Source organism: Streptopelia decaocto (assembly GCF_964273445.1).
Source record: "Streptopelia decaocto genome assembly, chromosome: 3".
Lineage (NCBI taxonomy): Eukaryota > Metazoa > Chordata > Aves > Columbiformes > Columbidae > Streptopelia > Streptopelia decaocto.
In genome coordinates this window covers 75,796,536-75,818,731 of record NC_138656.1, presented here as the reverse complement: position 1 = coordinate 75,818,731, position 22,196 = coordinate 75,796,536, and positions in this window count along the sequence as shown.

Below are 22,196 nucleotides of genomic sequence, written 5' to 3'. Positions count from 1 at the left end.
TAAAACTTTTTTCTTTTTTAAAGGAAACAATTCATATTTTAATCTAGTCCGTAGAGGAGCTTCTAGTTAAAATTATAATAAGGATTTTGGAGTACAAGAACTTAACAACTCTGTTACTGAGACCTCCTCCCACCAGGCCCACTGTTAGGAGGAGGAAGGCTGGTTCAAGGAGACAAATACCTTTATTTTCTGTTGTCCAGGGAACTGGTTCTCTGGGCAGTTAATCTTGAGTAAGAGTTTAGTCAAAGAAAGCAGAAACTGCAGAACTACATAATCAACTGGGTGACAAAAGCCCTGTCAGTTTAAGTTGAGAAATCGTGCTGAAGAGGAGAAAAGCAAATGTTTGGGTTCTGTGTACCAGTTTTGTCTTGGCTAGATTTGGTATCATAAGTATGGTTTGGAAAGGCAGCAGCTGAAGATTAGATTAACACTGGATTACAATGTAAAATGAGGGGAGAGTTTCATTCTGTTCTAATACAGGTAGATCTTGGGAGGGCCATTAGTTCACAATAAGGATTTGTTCCAGAAGGAAATAATAATTTGCATAATTTTCTGTTATTTGTAGAGGTTTCTGACTACAGTTAGGATTGGATTAGGGTAGGTATAGAATCAGGAAACTCACAAAAAATCTGTTTAATGCTTGAGGATTCAGAGTTCCCTGTTCTGCAATGAGAACTGGTTTTAAGGCCAAAGCGATGTTCTCTCAACAGAAGACTCCACTGAGCATGGGCATAAAACTAAAGTTACAAGTGAGAAGGCCTGTTTAGGATGACAGCTGGTGACAACAGTAAAAGTGGCTTATACTTTTCTGGTGCAAATGGTGTCTGGCTTAGTTTTATGTTTCAGGCTGCCCATTGTATTTAAGATTAAGACTGCACATAACAGGACCAAAGTTTAGGGTCACAGTTTTTCATCTTTCAAGAATCCAGAGGATTCAGTTAAGTACTAATGTCTATATCATTTGTATGGGATTGTGAATTTTTGAACCCTTGTTAGATTTAGGACAAGGTCAGATGCACTTTTGACCACAGAAAATATGGATTAAAACTTGCCTAACCTTCATTCTGAACATTATAAAATTATTAAATCCAGGCCATTTGTTTGGTTTTGGGGTTTCTAATATTTTGCAGTTTCCAAGGTAAAAAGAATACTAATTCCTTAACTTCAGGCTCTTGAGAAGATTATCCTTTCAAGGTGAATTAGTGGCATTGAAATATCAGATTAGATAAATAGATTCAAAGATTTTAGTAATTTATAGAATTGTAGAATCATTTTGGTTAGAAGAGACCTTCAGGATCATCAAGTCCAACTGTTAACCTATCAAAGGCACTAAACTGTGTCCCTAAGAACTTCATCTATACATCTTTTAAACACCTTCAGGGATGGTGACTCTACCACTTCCCTGGTCAAACTTAATGAAATTTGTGCTTTGAAATAAATTAATAAATAAATTATAGAAAAAGAAAAATAGGCGTGTAATAGACGCATAATATCAAGGGGGTAACCCAAAAGAGAAATTTTATATTATCTTTTTCTTTTCTATATTTTCTTTAGCAATACTACAGAGCACTTGTTCCTTAAAGTAGACAACCTTTCATATTAAAGAAAAAAAAAAACAAACTGAAACACCTAGTTTAAAAACAATTACAACTGCAAACAATCCATATTTAGTACTGGTATGCTTTCATGAAAGTCCTCAAATTGGCTCTTTAACACTATTCTTCCACATAAAAACTAAGTGTGCAGTACAGTTCAAATAATGATGGATCAACATTTGTGACTCTTTTATCTTGGAAAACTAAGCCTAATTCTCAAGAGCAATGCTATGAAGTACATTTTAAAACTATAGTGCTATTTTAGACTTGCTAGTAAAGTGTACTGCTGCAGAATTTGAATCCTTAAAGTGCATTCAATGGAGAAGGTCAAACACCAGCATGGTACTCCTAAGCATTTTTAATAAATAAATCTCTGGCATTTGCTCAGAGTTCTTATATCATCATTCATGGAGTGATCAAGTTAATTAGCAGTCCCACTTTTATTAATTTTACATCCATTCTGTCTGCTGGAGTACTGTCATTTATAATTTGTCTTTTCTTGGCTATATTTCATACCAGGTCCTAAATACATTCAGACAGGACTTTGTTTTGTTTTGTGTTAGTCTCAACTCTTAATCATTGTAAGAAAAAGAATCAAAGCTATAAAAAGCAAACAGGCATTGAAAAAGCCACAGGGAGCCTGAGATTCAAAAATCTGCTCCTGTGGCTGTAGTCATTTAAATCACTCTAAATGCCAAGGAATGAAGCATGTACATGAAATGTAAAGGCAAATGTTACTGCTAAATAGGTACAGATTCAGGCTGATATGTAAAATTATATAAAGCTTTCAAAATGAATTAGCTGCCTCTATGTTTCTCCTCTCACAGTCATCTGTATAGATTCATTGCTGCAGTAAGACATCACAGTACTGAAATATGGTATGTTTTAGCATAAGAGGAACGTAAATCTTGCAAAGAAGGAAGCATAAATCCTATTAACTAAAAAAGCCTAAAAGATTGCAAAGTATCCAGGTTAATACTTATTTGCTCACAACTTAATAGAACCAGCGTTTTTGCCCTCTTCACTCTGTAGAGGTCCAAAAGCCAGAGCAGCTGCCTCTGTGAAGATCACTCTATGAACTCTGTGAAGATCGCTTTAAGAAGACTGTCTGAAAGTAGTAAGCTCATGTAAAGGCTCTGTGTCGCTTCTCCAGGCTTTCAGTATCCTGCAATTCTAAAGGTGAATAAAACAAAACCCCTGCTGTCATATTTCAACGATAGCATAACTAACATAAATAAAAATTTCCCCGTGTCAACAGAAGCACTTCCAGCGACAATGACAGTACACTTTATGTTTAGCTCTTCCATACTGGGCAATCAAGCAGTAGTCCAATGGTCCAATCAAGCAGACTGCAGCACTGCAATATCTTTGATGCAGAAATGAGCTTAAATCAGAATGCAAGATCAAAGTTCTCAGCATGAGGCCTACCCTTACTGGACAAATCTGAATTTGCATTTGGAAAAAATAAGTCCTCCCAGTTGCTTACAAGTGGGTCTTTATTTGGCAAGGTTTCAGAGGTGTTACTTCCAACTAATTTGTAAAGTTCATTTCAGCTGAGGTTTCTGTATAATTAAGGCTTTTTTGGCCAAGTTATTCACAAAAGCAACAATCCAAAAGGAAAATTCATATTGCCTTCTGTTACCTGACCTGTGTTTTAAATTTGAGACATCTCTAAATTACTCCTGACTTCTGTCATCTCCATCAAAGAAACAAGGCCTGGGAGGTCCTATCCAGTATCCTGCTCTAAAATAAAATTACTTTCCTTGTATCTGATTCCATCAACAACACATTTTCCATCCATTTCAACTACATTTCCACAATTTCATCAACTGTTTCCTTCTTGCACTGTTTGGTTTTTTTTCCACTTTTCATTAGATCCACAGTTTATGCCAACATGTAAAAATACAGATTGGTTTAATTTGAGAATAGCCATACACACAAACATTTTTGTCCTTACTTCTCTGTCTTTCAAGTAGTAGTCAGAAGGCATTTACTTTGGCCTACTTGTCCAATATAGAAGGAATACTCAGACTATTCCTCTTGGGCACTCATAGATTTCAGCTTCAGCCTGATGACCCACAAATCATCTTTTCACTGTCATTAAGCTCATAGTCTGCAACAGATTTAAAAAAAAAAAAAAAAAAAAAAAAAAAGGCTGAATCAGTATCTGCTTTACTTCTTTCTGCTGAGATTATGCTTTCTTTTCCTTGTCCCTGTCCTGAAAAGACTTCTAACTCAGGTTGGTTATAGCACTGGCTGAGATTTCAGGGGACACTTGAACTTCCTTCAGGTTGGCCTGCTCACCTCTTGTATTATAAATCACCAATTATTTGTTCTCTTTGATGGACAACTACTCTGTTTTTCTCTTATAAATATTAAGTGATTTACTAGAATTGGCAGAAAAAAAGTGTTGACAATAGCACCATGATAAATGGTAACGGTGAATTTAATGTTATGTGTTTCTCAAGACTGACACTATTTAAGTTCACTTTGCTTGCTTTTTAAACTACTTCTTTCCTGGTTTTGACTAGATACACTATAAGCAGTGCTGGAAGCATAACCTACTGTTAAAGCTGCTCAATATTTTACAGAATCACAGAATCACAGAATATTATGGATTGGAAGGGACCTCAAAAGATCATCTAGTCCAATCCCCCTGCTGGAGCAGGAACACCTAGATGAGGTTAAACAGGAATGTGTCCGGGCAGGTTTTGAATGTCTCCAGAGTAGGAGACTCCACAACCCCCCTGGGCAGCCTGTTCCAGTGCTCTGTCACCCTCACTGAGAAGAAGATTCTTCTCAAATTTAAGTGGAACCTCTTGTGTTCCAGTTTGAACCCATTACCCCTTGTCCTACCGTTGGTTGTCACTGAGAAGAGCCTGGCTCCATCCTCATGACACTCACCCTTTATATATTTGTAAACATTAATGAGGTCACCCCTCAGTCTCCTCTTCTCCAAACTAAAGAGACCCAGCTCCCTCAGCCTTTCCTCATAAGGGAGATGCTGCACTCCCTTAATCATCTTTGTTGCCCTGCACTGGACTCTCTCCAGCAGTTCCCTGTCCTTCTTGAGCTGAGGGGCCTAGAACTGGAGACAATATTCCAGGTGTGGTCTCAGCAGGGCAGAGTAGAGGGGAAGGAGAACCTCTCTCGACCTACTAACCACCCCCCTTCTGATACACCCCAGGGTACCATTGGCCTTCCTGGCCACAAGGGCACAGTGCTGGCTCATGGTCATCCTGCTGTCCCCCAGGACTCCCAGGTCCCTTTCCCCAGTATACAACTCTGTTTCGAGATGCTCAGAATTTTGGTCAAACCATTGTGTTCTGACCGACATTCTTGTTCAGGTTAGGTCTGACTGAGCTGCTTCCAGGATGAATTTTTCTCTTAAGAAAAAAAAAAAAAAGAGTGGAAAAATAGGTGAGAGAATGGAATTATATTAGTTAGGGGTGTAAGAGTTCAAGTTTAAGACAAAAGAGTGATCTCTCTGGGGAAAAAATTATATTTGATCTCGTGATTAAAAAAATATGATTAAGTGTATGGACAAAGCAGCTAAATTAAAGCTGAATATGCAACTTGACTGCTAGATTTCTTTATTATTCCTTTCCATCCTATGATTAACGTGTATTTTAAAATACAGAAAACTATTTCCATTCCATTCTACCTTGTGTAGATTCACTTTGACATCACTTCCATAAGAACCTTTCTGCCTTTTAGCTGTTTTCAGCTATTATCTATTTTCATTTATTGCATGTCCTTGTTGGCATTCAGTGATATCAGTGAGCTGTAATGCAACAGCTCTGCCAGATACACATAGACAGTATGGGCCAGAATGCTTTCCTCCCAGTGCAGACACAAATAGTTTGGATCCATATATACTATCTTAAGTAGATGGAATAGGATGTTAAGTACCCACCACAGGATGTTTGCCAACCACTTTTTAAATGCTATCAGCTTTAAAGACAGGAATGGTCGATTGGAGTATGAAGCTACTTGAAAGGTAACCTGTGAGATAAGTGTAACACTTTCTATCCATCTATCATAATTCACTTTTGTGGAAGAAAAGTCCATTTTAGTGAAATCAGCATAGAATCATGGAATGGTTTGGACTGGAAGGGACTCTTCAGTCAGGAGAAAAGAAGGTATCTATTTCAAAAGTAATATACTGGACAATCAGAATGTTGTACATGCTGTGAGGTATTTATCTCTTGAGAAATATGTTTATATACATATCCATCAAAATCTTTCAATTTCTCTCAATTTTGTATTCTTGTACACATAAAAACATATAACTCTGAGCACTTTGCATTTACACACACACACATACACACACACAGAGAAGTGACTACCTAGATTCCCAGGCATACTGTTTTGGTGAGCATAATATGTCCATTATGGCAGTAAGTACAGAGATACGGTATTGAACGCAGCAGGCAGTAAGTAATATGGTTTCTGGCACAGAATTATAGAAAACACTAGGAGGCACACTGCAGCAACTATACACATTTACAGATGTCATTGCAGCAAGAGTCATGCTAAACTGCTGGAGGCCAAGATGCTTGCAGTGAAATTGGTTGTCCTTTAAATGGTTTCTTCTAAAACATAATTGCTTGGTTCTCAATAAGAAATAGAGAGGAAGGGGAGCATGTATCCTTTTTCCTTTTGTAACTGTGTGAGCCAGAGAGTTACAGCCAAAATTCTGAGTCAGTATAAATGATAAAGTCATTGTGCTTTTAACTGAAAGCCAAACAAATTTTCTTCTGCTAGTTTTTAGACAAGATTCATTTACTACAGTAATCTCTTTTACACCTAAATACTGCTGCGGTCACCATCTAAAAACTTTATAAATGATCCTTCAGGTTTGCAGTATAAGACAATTACCTAGGCGCAAATCAAAGCCTTCCAAAACTCCAAGATATACAGCAGGTTACTATTTTCTTTCAAAACCCACATTTGCAGCATATCCACACACACTGGGCATCCACCAGCTAAAAAATTGGAACTGCAGATGTACGTTTTTCCCCTACTATAAAACTATAGAGCATTTCAGGTTAAGTGTGCAGTTCTATCTTTTGAATAAGAAATTTGTGCAGCAGTTTTAAATGCGTTATTCTATCCATCAGTAAGCTATACAAAGCATGTTTCTAGTCTGTATAAATCAAAGCATATTTCTGAAATATGTAATAGCTATGATTGAGCTAGTGCATAGTTTTGTGTCAAAATCACATCTAGTAATATTTGTGCCAGTAATCTGCTCAAAGGTAAATACAGCCAAGCTATGAATGTATTTCTACATAAAGAGCTTTGAAGCTCTGAAGTATAATGAAATAAGCTACTGGACTCTCAAGAGAAGAACAGGAGACAGATACAGTTAGAGCTTAAAGCCCAAAGAGAAATGTGCATGATATACACAGTTTGCAAGGGAAAAGAGGTGATAAAACAGAGAAGAGAGTACCTGAGATTCATGAGAAGAGTCAAATCTATGCAACTAGGGACTAATTATAAAGGGGAATTAATAAGTCTGTCACCAGTGCAGATCAAGAAACTGGAATAGAAAACTAACCACCAGAGTAAGGATGTAAAATGTAGTTCTGAAGTTGATGGAAAGCAGGGAAAATTCTATAATTATCCTCTATCTATAATTATCCTTAATTATCCTAATTAATCTTGATTGCCTTTCATGATGAAATTACTGGCTCTGCAGACAAAGGGAAAGCAGTATGCATCATTTACCTTACCTTTTGCAAGGCTTTGGACAGAGTGTCCCATAGCATTCTTGGAGGCATTCTGAATGGGTACAGACAGGATGGGTAAACTTCAAGGAGAAGGAAAAATTGGTTGGATCATTGCACTCAAGGGATTGTGGTCAACAGTTCAGAGTCTAACAGGAATCCAGTTACAAGTGGCTCTCCTTAGAGCTCAGTACAAGGACTGATACTACTAAACATGTTTGGGATAGGTTCATCTAGTTCATGAACAACACCAAGCAGAGGGGAGAAGTTGATTTGCTGGGAGGGGAGCAGAGGACTTTGGTAGATCAGAAAACAGCTGACCCATGAAGGTGGAGGAAAGCAGAGACAAAGTCCTGTGCCTGGGCTTACATTAACCCAAGGTAACAGAGGCTGGAGTTGACTCATTAGAAATCATCTCTGCAGATAAGGGCATGGTGGACAGCAAGATGAATATGAAGCAGCAGTGCACCCTTATGGCAGTGAAGGATAACAGCATACTGGACAGCAAAAGTGTACCCAGGAAAGATTGGTTCTTCCTTTTTTTTTTTCCCTTGTGAACCTTCTTCCAAAATAACATCTAGCCTTGGATTCTCCCAGTAGCAACTGATGACTAGGATGCTTGGGAGACTGCAGCCTGTGACATACAGAGACCAAAAGACATTTGTTCAGCCTGGAGAAAAGAAGGCTGAGGGAGGATCAAATTGCTGCCATCAACTATCTAAAAGTGAGCTATAGAGAAGGCAGAGCCAGACTTTTATAAGAGCTGACAATCAAAAGCATGAGAGAGAATTTTCACAAGGAAAGGAAATTTGCCTGGACCAAGGGAAAACTATGTCCATGGTGAGAGTGATTAAGCACTGGAGCAGGTTCACAGAGAAGTTTTGGGGTCTCCATCCTTGGAGATTTTCACACTTGGGAGAAAGGAGCATTTTCCTAGTGATTTGTTTATTTGTGATTAGTCATGAACTGGAATAGTCACGGTAACATCTAGATAATCAGAGGCTTTAAAAATTCTACCCAATGAGCATCAGTCTTTCTGAAAAATAATTACCCCCGTTAATAATTTTCAACAGTTTATTGAGATAAAGATCTAAGGCAAGTTAGAATCCACAGGAGTTCTTCAGATCTGCATTCTGAAAGTCTGATTCTGAAGAGAAAGTTGAAGAGAATTGATGGTCCATAAGTTAATATGAGTCCCCAAAATAAGGACTCTCTTCAGCAAATGTAATAAAGTTGGAGCAAGATTTTGTGTAATAAATCCTTGTGTATGCAAGTCCATCTAACCATCTTGACAGTTTGTTTGATCAAAGAAGGAAAGAAACCTTTTGGAGATGATCTAACATACAGATTTTCTTTTATGTATGTGCTCCTTTCTCTAAACACAGTAACCAAGCCGTTAATACTTAGATTTGACAAATACTTTCTTTATTCTATCTTAACATTTCTTGGCTACAGGGGTAACTGCGAGAAACTGGCAAGCGAGATATTTTACACATCCAATGATTATTAAAACCAGATTACTGCCTATTCCACCAAGGTAAGGCTAAAGATAATTTGGAAATAGAGAAGATCTATCAGGAACACTCACAGACCAGCTTAGGAAATGGCAAACACTGAGCAACCTTGCCAGAGGTTTTGGGGCATGCAACATGATATGTGTGAGTCCCTGAAAGGCCTGAGCCCTAAAGGTCTATGATGGACTTTGCAACAGAAAAGGTGTCTCTGCACCTGCTCAGACTGATTTCTGCTAAATTTTTGAAGTACTGAGATTCTATAGTCAGTGTAGACAGTCTTATGAGACAACATGGAAATTAACAATATGGTTGGGAGAGATTTCATGTCTATTTTCAGTACACAGAGAAAAGAAAAGCCAGGTAACAAGACTGTAATAATGGACAAGGCACAGAAGGCAAGAAAGTTAATAATAAAACAAAAAATCCCCCCACAAAATGAAACAAAAACAACAACAAAAAATAACTACGATATGAAAATGAACAAGAATAGAAGTCAACACTGCGAATGAAAGTTACTGTCCTTAATTCACATAAGAAATTGGATGAGTTCTGAGGGAAACCATTTAAATATTCCTAGACTAATGCAAAAAGCCAGGACAACCAAGCGGAGAAAATGGAGCCACTAGTACAGCACATTAAACTGCTGTAAGAGCCATAAAAGAAAAATGGAGGAATAGCAATCCTGATGGAAAGTAGGCAGTGGCTTTCTTCAGAAAACCATAAATAAAAATAAAGGCATTGTAGTTACACTGTACATTAACAGTGTGACAGAGAGTAAAGAAAAGAAAAAAAAAAAAAAAAAAAAAGAAAGTAGTAGCACAGATAAAGTGGAACTGATTTATATCAAAAATTCTTTTAAAGAAAGACCAGTATGAGGGCATATTTTTCTAAAACTTCCAAATCAGATTTGCATTCAGAGGGAGACATGATTTTATTACTGTAGAGAACAAAAGATACCTGTATTTATGTCAAGAAACAAAAAGACACAGATATTTCTGCATATTGTTCTTAACAAGTTTCTTCAGCAGCAAACTTTGGAGTAAAAACTATTAGGTCATCTTTGGGTTGGCAGTGAAGAGCTAATAATATAAAATATTATTGAAAGAAGTTATCACAGCTGTCTTAAATGACATTAAAAATAAACACAAAACATATATTTGTAACTGAAGTTGCCAATTTCAAAAGTTTGAATAAGAAGAACTTTTAGGAGCTGGTAGATTAAGTCTGGTTATCTGGAAGGCTCAAGGAAGTTTCCTCTGTGTTCTTATCCTCTGAAACCAGTAGTTATAAAACTAAAATCTTTAACTTGTACCCCAAGCATTGTGAAAATCTCGTGTCAAAAGTTTCTGTTTAAATGGAATAAATCGGTATCTCAAAAAGGTTATTAGAAGTCAATGGAGAGCTACCAAGCAAAGGCAAAGACTGGTGGTTCACTGCAGAATGATGTAAAGACCTTATCACCCTTCAGTTCTCTCAGGACCTTCATTTCTCTAACTGAGTGAAAAAATCAATTAAAGAAGGTGAAATGGTTGTTGCTCTCAGTGCTTCCTTGATATCCTCAGTCCTGAGAAGGCTGCCTTGTATCTAGAAGAAGTTTCCACTGAAGAAAAATGAGGGCATTTGATCCTCGTTAGCGAAGTCTGATGAAACAAGTGAGACCATTTGGAACATTTCCCCAGGTGGGGACTGTGGAGGTGCAGGGCAAGAGGAGGGATGTATTTTACCTATTACCCAGGTGCAATCTGCCCCTGTGAGTATATCACATGGTTGTGACTGACTTCCCAGCCCTCTGAGGTGGCAAAAAGAAGTCTTTGTTCTGTATATAAGAAAAGTACAATTAGGACCGATGCCATTTAGGTGTTTATGGTGTTTGCCCTGCGGACAGGATAATGCCTGAAGTATCAAAAGACATCCTGAAAAATCGAAGATATTTTGGTCCCAAATGTCCTTGGTTTGGGCAACTGTTGGTGTCGAAGTTAATTTTATTATTCTTTTGACTAAATAAACTAAGGCTTCTTAAATGACACTAGATAGAATATTTTCTGTAGGGAAAGTGCTAATGTTGCTTGTCATCAAATCAGTGCTTTTCCCCTATAATTTAGAATTAGAAGCTCAGTATATACAGGAGGATTAAAAATGTGTAAACTTGCCAAATACATTTCTACTTCTGCCAATTCGGCTGTGTTATAATAGAAGATTAACTACTAGGAGCTCAGGAATCTGACTGCATCAATTTTGTATATTAATCTGTGTTACTATTTATTTGTTTGCTTGCTATAACTTCAGTATGTCAGGTTATGCTCAGAAAACCTTCATTCCCATCATGGAAAATGGTAAAACTGTTCTTTTTTATCCCTTCATCAATTTGGTTTATATTTTAAGAACCTGTAGCCAATATTTTTGGAACTTCTCCCTTCCATGTTCCTTCTACATCTCTGCAGCACATTGGGGTTTTTTTCTTTCTTGCCTTTGGTAATTCATTTTATGTGTGAGTGGACAAAAGTGGTAAGTCAGGTGCTAAACAAGTAAAATGCCCTGAGCATCACGATCCTCATGCAACGCTTCTCAGACATGAGTGTCCTTCACTGTTCAGGCCCTCTGTCTTTTCGTCCAATAAGAAATGGGTCGCTTTCTGTGGTGGACCTTAAGAAAATGAACTAAAAGCAAAAGTCACCTAAACTTCTGATTTATGGCATTTGCGTGTGTTCTGCAAGAGTTTGTATGAAAGCGACCTACAACAGTCTCAAAACAGTGTGGGAAAGAGAGCTGTAATGGCAATTGCATTTTCAAATGCAGAAGTGAGAAGTTTTTTTGTGATGATTGTCTTGTTTCACCATCGGCACAATATTAATTGAAAAGGTACATACTGACATAGAACTGCAAACTTTTCTCCTACTAATTATGTATTTAAAACTTTAAGCAGTTTTGCATACTATAAAATAACAAGCAAAATACATGTTTTTATAACAGCTACTTTAAAACCACACTATTTGTGACAAAAACAACCCTGACAGCTCTCTGCACCATCGAAATCAACAACTGGGTTACATAACCTTATTCTTTATGATATGCAAATTCCTTGGCTTGGGGAACAAGCATCGCAAAAGAAATTGTGCTGGTATTAGCCTGGTCTGAATAGAAGGCTGGATAATAACGCAAAGATCAGCTCTGTTCTCTATATTCAGGTTTGGGGATCAGAGAAAATGGATGCAAGTCATTAATCACATCATTGTAGGGTTCTTTCATTGTTTCACAAGGAAAGATCAAGCTGTATGGCTGGCAGACTTACCCTTTCTGTCAGTTAGAAAATGATAAAAGTATTTCTTAAAATAATCTTAGTCTAATACTGTGACTTTCACGCAAAATAAAAAATTGCCAGGTTTCTACCACACTTCAAAGAATATGATTAGCAATGAATGCACTCTTTTTGTTTTGCTCTCATTTTGCAGAGACACTTGAAAATGGTAAATCTACTCAGTGCTAGTAGTACTTGGCTGTTTTTTTTTTCTTTGTGAGCTGTTAGAGTGTTTAATCATCTAGTTAAAGGCAGCAATCATTTGCCTAAACCAGGAAATAATTCAAGTAATGAGATATGCAAAACAGACACATACGCACGCAAAAAAAACCAACAACCACCCAAAACTTCATTCCCATAAGTCTCGCTTTCTGAATTGGCAAAAAATAATGAATCTTTATGTCTGCAGTGATAAAGCAGGACTCCTCACTCTTCAGTATCTCCATCTTCAGTTAGATTGCTTGCAGATCCACTGAAATTAGATGTCAGTGTAAATTATGGTGTAGGCCAAGTTACTAGCCAAGGCTATGAAGGGTAGACACATAAAAACAAGGTGCTATTGAAGGTAATTGCTTCTGATCTTAAAGTTCTTAACTGACAAAATTGGTGCTGATGTGGCATTTGCATCAGAGGCTCCCTTTTAATTGACACTGACTAGATCGAGGACTTGCTTTTTTTTTCCTAGAGGTTTTATTTTTTTCTTCTTAATTCTTAAAATCCACCTTGTAAAACACTGGCAGACTGTGGAATACAATTCAGCTGAGCAGGAAAAAGATATTTGCATTTTTGCCAGGGTTCAGGGAGACCTGTGTCAAAAGCATGTGTGCATGTGCACATGTACATGTCCATACACATGGGTCTGTCTGTATGCGTGTGTGTGTGTGTGTGTGTGTGTGTGTGTGTGTGTGTTCATGTTTTATACAGAGAGGGGAAAAAAAAAAATTCATAAGCAAAACAGTTGTGTATGAAGGGTTAAATCTGAAAAAGTGATGGCTAGACTTAATACTGCAGTGCCTATCACTCAGACAAGCCATTGTCTAGTGTAGTGCTCAGCTGGGTTTAGTTCCCCAGGCTCCCGATGTCATCGGTAAATAAAAACTCTAACAATTCATTGAAGCCATCAAGTCAAAGAAAGCACTACCTGAGCTAGTCAGGAGGAAATTATAGGAAATGGACAAAAGTTAAGCTTCATATATTTAATACTTTTAAGTGCTTTAAGACAGAGAGATGGAGACACCAGGCTTTTCAGTTTTCCATCTAAACCTTTCTCAGAAGTGTTCTTCTAATGGAGTGATATTTCAAAATGCAGAAGGCACATACCTACCCCTCACTGGGATTCCTTCAGCCAGTTCTCAAAAGACTTGCACAGTATCCTGGTGGTTTGCCTCACACATGCACAAGCCCTTGCTAATATAATTGGTTCATTTAGCACTGAAGTAAGATTACATCTTGGGAAGAAGAGGGTAGGGTAGAGAAATAGTGACAAACACTTCACATGGACCACTGCTTACTGGAGGTGACAGCTATCTCAGACTGGAGGCAAAACTTTTCAGTAACACTAGCTACTGGAATTGAGAAGGCCGCTCTCTGCCATGTTTCCTCCAATGGAGAATGGATGCACAGCACTCTTTAGTTACACAACCTTATCCCTGTTCATTACGCAAAGGCAAAATCTACCTACAAACATTGATTTATCATTACTTTTATACTAACATGCAAAGCCAGATGACAAAGTAGTGGTGTTCACTTTCAGTGAGAGCATCCCCCAAAGGTAGGGTTTTCTAACTTTATACTGCCTACACAGTCCCTTTTGACTGAGAGAAATCATACAAGTCTGCACTGAATGACCCCCTGGAGAAGCCCACCTCCAGGCTAGTTAGGAGGCTAACTTCACCCAGTGCTCTCCCAAAAGTGGTCAAGCCCAGGTCTGGCCATTAAAAATTGGACCCATGAGACTGGCTCACTGCTGCCACCACAGCCACGTCCCCTTGGGGACCACACCATCTCCTCAGCTCCACAGGCACTTTAGCATCTTCTCTCTTCTCACATTCAAGCCAACTCTTGGGACCATCGTGCTCCCCAACAGGCAACTCCAGTCACAGCCCCTGGCCTTGTGTTGACATCTTATAGCCAACAGATATTTAGCACAGTTCAACATTAGGCACCTGAGATGACTCTGACAGTACAAGTCAGGCACACCCAGAGTCTCTACCATCCCCGTACAGCTACATGTTACATAAAAACTCTTGGCAGTGCCACTCACTGGGTAGCTGATGACAAAATGCACATGTGCTGGTGAGGAAAAGGCAGCACTGTCTGGGCAAAAAGAAAACTACAGCAAAGTTTAAGGAGGGACCTTTCTGAACCATTGTGAACATAAGCAACTGGCAAGACATCAAAAAACTGCTCCAGTGAGCACAGTTTCTCCTGATTCTGTATATATATTCTGGAGAAATATTGTTAAATGACACCTATTTTTGGCATATTAACAAACTTGGTTTACCACACATTTTTTCCACAACTTCTTTTCCCTTCAAAGAAGCAAATGATAATACTTCTAAAACATTACATTTAGTAGCTTAAACTGAGGAACTGCCGACACCTACACAGTTCCTCTTAAGGCTCTGCTGAGACAAAAAATGCAGTTACTTTTACTTTCACATCTTGTGTGGTCATCCATTTTCATTTATATGCTCACATAATAATTGCCTAGCAGGAAATTTACAGGAAGCTAGCATCCATGTGTATTATAGAAAATCCATATTGAGAAGGGATGTTATGATCATGTAATTCAATAACAGAAAGACAAAACTGACACCTCTGCATTTCAGTCAAAGAAACTAATACAATCCCCTTTTACTATGCATCCAAATTACCATGTTCATTATTTTAAAAAACACAAGGAAATAAAAAAAAAGATAATTCCCTCTCAGACTGTGAATGATGCTTGGATTGTTTTCTCAGGTCTGCAATAGATGTATGGTTAAGGTATGAACGGCAAAAGGATTCTATTTTCCTTTATGCCTTTTCAAGACTAAAGTAGTGGAATTTCCCTTAATATATTTGGGTACAGGTATTGGGTATAGTTGGAGCAAAGCTTGCCTATCCTTATGTCTAATCTTTAAAGATTCCATACCATTTCCATCTTTCAATTTTCCTTCCCCTGACCACCATCCCCCCCCCCCACCAGGAGATTATTCAAGAGGTGTAACAAGCACCATTGCATTTTAAAAACTGAAAACTAAGTGATATATGAAAGCACAGTCAAAAACTACTTCTACTGATTATACAAAGTCCTTGACAATAGCTAATCAGTTAGTGTTCAGACACTGTTGCTTAGCATACTCAGTGTAGTGGCTTTCTTGATAGCTTCTCCTCCATCCCTCCCCTGCAATTGTTTGTTCTCTTTTACTGTTGTGCCTCGTCATATGTCAAGATTGTAAAGCTCTTTACAGCAGAGATGGTTTTATTATGCACATGGATGGTGCCTAGAATAATAGGGTCTTGAACCCTATTTGGGATCCTTAGATGTTACTGCAATAAAGAACAATTATTATTATAATAAAATGAATTGGGTTGAGAATGGTTCGCATAGTATAAATACATAAAATGGAGGCAGTTAGAAAGAAAGACCCTTCGACACTGTCAGAAGCAGAAGGATTTTTCAGCCATTTTTTTGAATCGGAGCCTTGCTTTTTTCCCCTTTAGAATATAGAGATATAAGCTACTTACTTGTTTGTGTTCTGAAAACAAAGCTGCTGCTAGTTAAAGGTAGAAGGACCACATCTGGATGTGGCTAGCAGACAAGCCAGGAGAGTACATGGTTTCCCATATTAATTTTATTTTTATGAGTTGTTCTATTATGTCTCTGGATGGCAAAGAAAAATGCACTGTAGTCTTACATTTTCTCTCTTTCCATTTCACATTTAAATAATGTATTTCCTATAAGTGCCTTAGCTGTACTAGAAGCATGTCCTGATAAAACTATTAGGAAAAAAAAATACAAAAAAGCTGCAAAGTAACCTTCAAAGCCACCATAAAAATCACAACAAAGGAATTAGAATTTGAAACATCAAAGTATCTCAAGTACTTTAATCGCTGAAATGGAGGCTACAGGGGAAGGAGGGAGGGGCTGCATTTCCTGTGTTGTTATACTTTTGCAACTTAAAGATCTGTGTACAATAGCCAAAGAATAAAACAACTATTTTAAAATACACAAACAAATGTAAATAAGATATGTCATTTTTATTTCTTTCTGTCTTTCAGCCATTCTTTCTCTTAGCATGATATTCAATGTTCATCTGAAGTCAGAAGAGCCTGTGCACGCCTCCATTCTTCCTGAGCTATTGTGATTTGCCTCTATTTTCTTGTTTAAAGTAGAGCATGCAATTTTCTACCTAAGGTGATTCAAGTGCAGTGTGGAAGACAGAACACTCAGTGACCTTAGCTCAGTGCCCTCCCACTGCAACGAATAACGCAGTCCCTTCGAATTGTCACAAGAAGGCAATCACATTAAGACCTTAATCTTGCTCAAAAATTCTCCCTGTATAAAAGCATATAATTTGTACACTCCAATGTATCTAGCTGTCAGACATGGATTTATTAGCATCACCTAGGACCACTTTCCTATTCTGCTGTTTCTGTATCTTGCTTTAGTGATTAGAATTATTTTCATCATCTGCTTCTATTTTCAGCTTCAAAACTCCTGTCTGACATTTATCTAAAAAGCAGAGTTCTAGCAAGGAAATGCAGCTGGAGCCAGAACTCCATTTCCTTTGGGAACTCCACCTCCAAAACATGATTTTTTTCCCCCAGCCTACAGCATTTCAATTATATTAAACTCTCTAAAGCACTGCTGTAATGGCTGTAAAAGTATTTTCATGGTGAAAAGGGATAAATAAACATGCATAGAAAAAAAAAAATCCATGTATTTCAGGCAGTGAGAAGTCTTAAAAATCTCAGCCTCTAGCAAAATTTAGTTCTTATTGGAATGGCAGTTTCATGGCAGTATGTAACACACACTAGTAAGGAGTTCCTCTACCCTGTATTTTGGACTTCTTTAGTTTTGTCAATACAAAGTATACACAAACTACAGGCCTGGCTTAAAATATCTCTCTCTCAGTTTGGACTTACTTTATTTGTTTTCAATTGGCCACAACTTGGAATTCATCTTCACAATCACAGTAGTTAGAAACCTCAGTGTCAGCTACAGTTCTTGTTTCTTGGAGTGTGATACTCCAAGCAAAGTATAAAATATCAAAAGCCACGCAATAAAATCTACAGTTTTAGATAAAAATAATCTAAAGGAAGTTCGGGGAGTCATCTAACTTATCCTATGCCATGGTGGGATTGGCTTCAGTTATGTCCTATCTCACAGATTTTTGTTTCATTGGTTCTGAAAGATTTCCAGCTCTGCAGATCCATATCCTCCACAGAAAATCTATTGCAGTACTTCACCCTTTCTACCATTAGAAAGGTTTTTCTAAAATCCAGCCTGAGTTTTCCTTGATATGAGCTTATTATTGCTCTTCTTTCATCGACCAAGATTGTTCTTTCTCTCTTCACAGCAGCCTTGAACCTACTTCACCATGGCAGAGCCGCTTTTCTTTTATGGACTACCCATGAATCACTGCACGCAAGATTAAGCCTCAAAGATTGAGGCTACTTTTGTGATGCCAAACTGTAGCATTTTCTGATGGCTACCTTGCCTTCCAATGACCCACTAAATCCTAGATTTCCACAGTAATGCATCTCTGCTAGGAAGGCTTTGTACTAACATTAAGCCAGCAACAGCATAAAACTAGTTCCCTTCCCTCTCACTTCATAAGTTAGTCCTGAGGGTGGAGGAGAGATTTCTGCAGAAGGAATCCAAGCAAACAAATGTACCAGTAACATCCAATTTGTAGCCTAAAGAGCACTGGTGGCTTCCAAGACATGTTAAATTCAGAGCAAAATAATGCCACCCATTGTTATGAAAAATGTGTTCCCTGATCAATTCTCAATTAATTTTAAAATAAAATATTGAACCAAGGTGGTAGAAATGGAAAATTTCCTCCCTGCACCCAAGGGGGAGCTATGCTTCCTCACTCTGTCCCCCCAAAAATGAGAGGAACCCCACAAAGTATGCTGGTACTCCATACCCAGCAGTGCTGTGGGAGAGCAGAGGAGTGTGGTCATGCATGCCAGACCAGGGCAGATGAGCTAGAAAAGTTAGTTTTTCTCCCCAGCAAACTTTTGATTTCCTGGAGCAGATCACAGACACTTGCAACTTGCTTTAACTGGAATTCAGAATACATTAACTGAGGAAAGGGACAGAGATCATAAGCACCGTTCTGTTCTCAGCCATGTGTTTGGGATGAGAATTTGCCATTCAAGTTCAAGCTGAAGTTCAATGGCAAGACCCTTGTCTGACAGGTCAGGACACAGAGACAGGCTGTTGCCACAAGAATCTTCTTATTTTAAAAAGCAGTAAAGCTCATTGCCAGCCCAAATCTCCCTCTGCCCAAGCTGTACTATGCATATACCATGCTTATAACTGCATTTATGTTTAGCTATAAGGTTGCCAGGAATTTTTTTTCCAGAACCAACTCAACACTCTTCAACCAAATAAGCATAGCTGAATTTTATTCTAAGACTACAGACAGAGGAAGCACTTTTGTTCATTTCACAGTGTGTGGAAGGAGCAGGGCAGCAAAATTTTATTTTGCAATGGAGATGGAGGTAGCACTGTGGGGGACAAGTCAGGCAGAGAGATGAATGAGCATCATCCTTAGGACTAGGGGATGGAGACCAGGAAGGACCAAGAAGGACTCTAAGAGGTGACAGGTTTTGGGTACCGTGAACATGGGCAGACATCTTTCTCTTCCCCATTGCTGTCCTTGTATCTCACTAGCCAGGCTTACTTCAGGCTCTGGGATGCTCTTTCCCAGCTTACAATTCTCTTGGGTGTCCCATCAGCCTAGGGTCTGGGATCTCCACTACCTTCTCTAGGAACCAGTGTTCACCTTGCACCACACAGCAGACACCCTCCTTTGGTTCCGCACAGTGTCCCCACTTCCCAGGCAACCTCCCACAACACCTTCTCTTAAGAAAATAATACAATCTAGAAACATGATATTCTGCAAGTGACAAAATGAGGTCTGCATGCCATGTTATTTCCTCCTCAGCATTTAGTATAGAGGCTACGGAGGAGTTAGGTGAACCAGGCCTTGTGCTGACCCACTCTGCTGGCATATACATCTCCCACAGCACTAAGACTGGCGATTTTTCATAAGTGCACTAATAGGTCACCTGCTGTGGCTTTGCCACTACTTGGTGAATGCAACTTGCACACTCACTTCCGTGGGGTGAAGACACAGCTGCCATTGTGTATTTGGCACACTTTGATCAGAAAAATAATCAAAAACCCTCACAAGTGCATACACAATTAAAAATCATGCTTTGGGACTACGTGGGTCACCACCTGCAACCAGGGGAGACCTAGGACTGACTGCTGGGAAGGTGGACACAACATGTCTATGGCATCTGGCTTAAAGACTGAGTTCTGTTTGCCAGTGTAGATGTGGTTTTGGGCACTGAGCCAGGGGGAATAGTCAGCTATTAAGTGCAACAAGTTTAAATGATGTAAGTCTGAACTTCAGTCTGGTCTTTGCCTCCTGTAATTCAGGCGCACACCATGAGGCTTCTCATTGATTCCAATCATCTTCCATCAGGCCACAGCAGTCTTGAGTTACATAATGTAACTTTTAACTACTTTAAGCCTTGTTTTATAGGGCTGGCAATACTCAGCAGCATAGTTGCCACGATTTGCTAGATTTTAATGTCTTGTTCTTCTTTTTGGTTTGGGTTGTTTTTTTTTTTTTTTGTCTAGGATTAGGTTGTTTAATTTTCTTTAACTGTCTATTGTTTGCAATAAGGGAGAGAGCTTCTAAAGAGGTGAGGAAATGTTTGACTTTTCTAGAACTTCTCTCAAATTAGTGGAAACTGAAGGTTTGGTAAGCCTGAGGACTGTCGAGTCAGGAAAAGCTTTTACTACCTTACCTTAAATAGCAGCAGAGAAGCTGTTCTTTTCTAGCAATATGTCTTTGAAGTTGACATAATATTATAAGCCATACTCTTCAGATAAGAAGAAAAAGTAGATTCTGGACCCATTGGTTCACCTGTGAAAAAGTGTCAGTCTGAGCAGTCTTATGGGGCACCTGTGTGCCACTGGCCTTGGGTCAGCAAAGGGCCTGGTCCACTTAAGTCCAGCTTAACCTCTGTTTTACCTGCTTCAGAGGAACTGACATGGCACACAGTTCTCATTTTGGCACTTGCAGGAAACCACATTTCTCAACTGGCTTATATTAGTTCTGTCTCACAACCTCACTAATTTGAAACTTTTAATGGAAATCTGATTGCTCTCTTACCTCTGGTTTTTGTTTACTTGGTTTGGTTTCAAGCTCATTAATTTATTCCAATTTCTTAAGTCTTGAATGCAAACTTTATATTGCACACCAAGTGGTTAATGATACCCACTTAAGCAGTTTTCATCCATAAATACCATTTAGCAAAGTCTTCCTTTTCCTCACAGAAAACCTGCATTTTTAACAATCCGTGGTACTCCTTCAGCAACAAGAAAATTGGTACAAATGCATAGTACTCTCTGCAGTTCTACATTAGTTAGGCAAAGATGAGTAAAGACAACAGTAAGCAAATAGTACAACTATGAAGTTCAGGAGTAACAGGACAATTAATCTACTTTCCTTTTTTATTTTATTACATTAACATCTCTACATAAATCTCCCAGGACAAGATATTACAAATTTTTTTTGAAGGCAGTTTTATCTCAAGGCTAAAAGGCATCAGGGCTTAATATACCTTACTTACCAGTGAAAAGGATAATAAACAATACTGATGCTGCCTGTACCCTTCCACACTTCTTCATATACACAGAAATAGTAATGTATAAGTACTTTCTTTTCCTATCAGAACTGAGGAAAAGATTGCTCACTAAAAAAGGTACAAAAACCAAGAGCTGTGTGAAAGATTCAAATTAATGATTTATTATAGCTTAAGCCTAATCACCACTTGGACTGCCACAGTTCTTCACAGTGACATGTAAAATGACTGACTGATGCAAAAAATACAGAAAATTTGAGGGTGGAAATCAGGCTAAATTCCAGTTATATTTTTGCTTCTGATAGACAATGCACTATTCTGAATGTTTTAAAAAGCACTTTATGCCTAAGTTAAAGGAAGTTTAAAAGCTTAGATTTAATGTGTTATTCTGTTCTCCCTGATAATGGAAAATGTATTGCTAGGTCTCGCTGCATCAAGTTAATGAAAAAGCACAAGCACACATCTTCTTAGATGCATCTAAAATTGCATATGCCATAGCTGGATAAATAAGCATGTGGTACATAGTCTTTGCTATTCTTTTAGTTCAATAAATATTCTTTTAAAATGAAGTTGAATAGAGTTACTCTATCATTTGAATATTCAATGCTATTGAATGCCAGTACTCATACTGCTTTCACGAAAAGCACTGAACTCCTGAGAAGAGGTAGACATGCCCTGAAGTTGAAATAAGGAGCTGCATCAAAAATAATCATGGGCTTAAAATCATTGTTAGTGGATTGGTATTTTGCATTGTGACTTTCTAGTATTTTTACTCATGTACATGTATTCCACCAGAAATTAACTTCTCCAGAGACATCTGAAAAAAATATTTTTGAGCTGTGATTACTTCATATGTTGTAGTCTTTGGTACCTTTGAAAATTCCAACATTTTCATTTTGTATCTGTGTAAAAAACTACCAAGGGATAGAGCAAGGAAAAGCAATGTCTGCCACTTCACTGATTTCTTGAGAACCTCTGTAAAAATAATGGCATCTGTGGGACAAGCATTTACTGTGTTGTGTTTGCTACTTTGTTTTCCTCTCATTTCTCTAAATCCTAAGTACAAAATACAACAAGTGCCACTCAGGAGTTCTTATACCACCAAGGACTCAGAATAACATTCATAACATTTGGAAATATTGAAGGTGCTAAAATAATAAAAACACACACAAATATATAT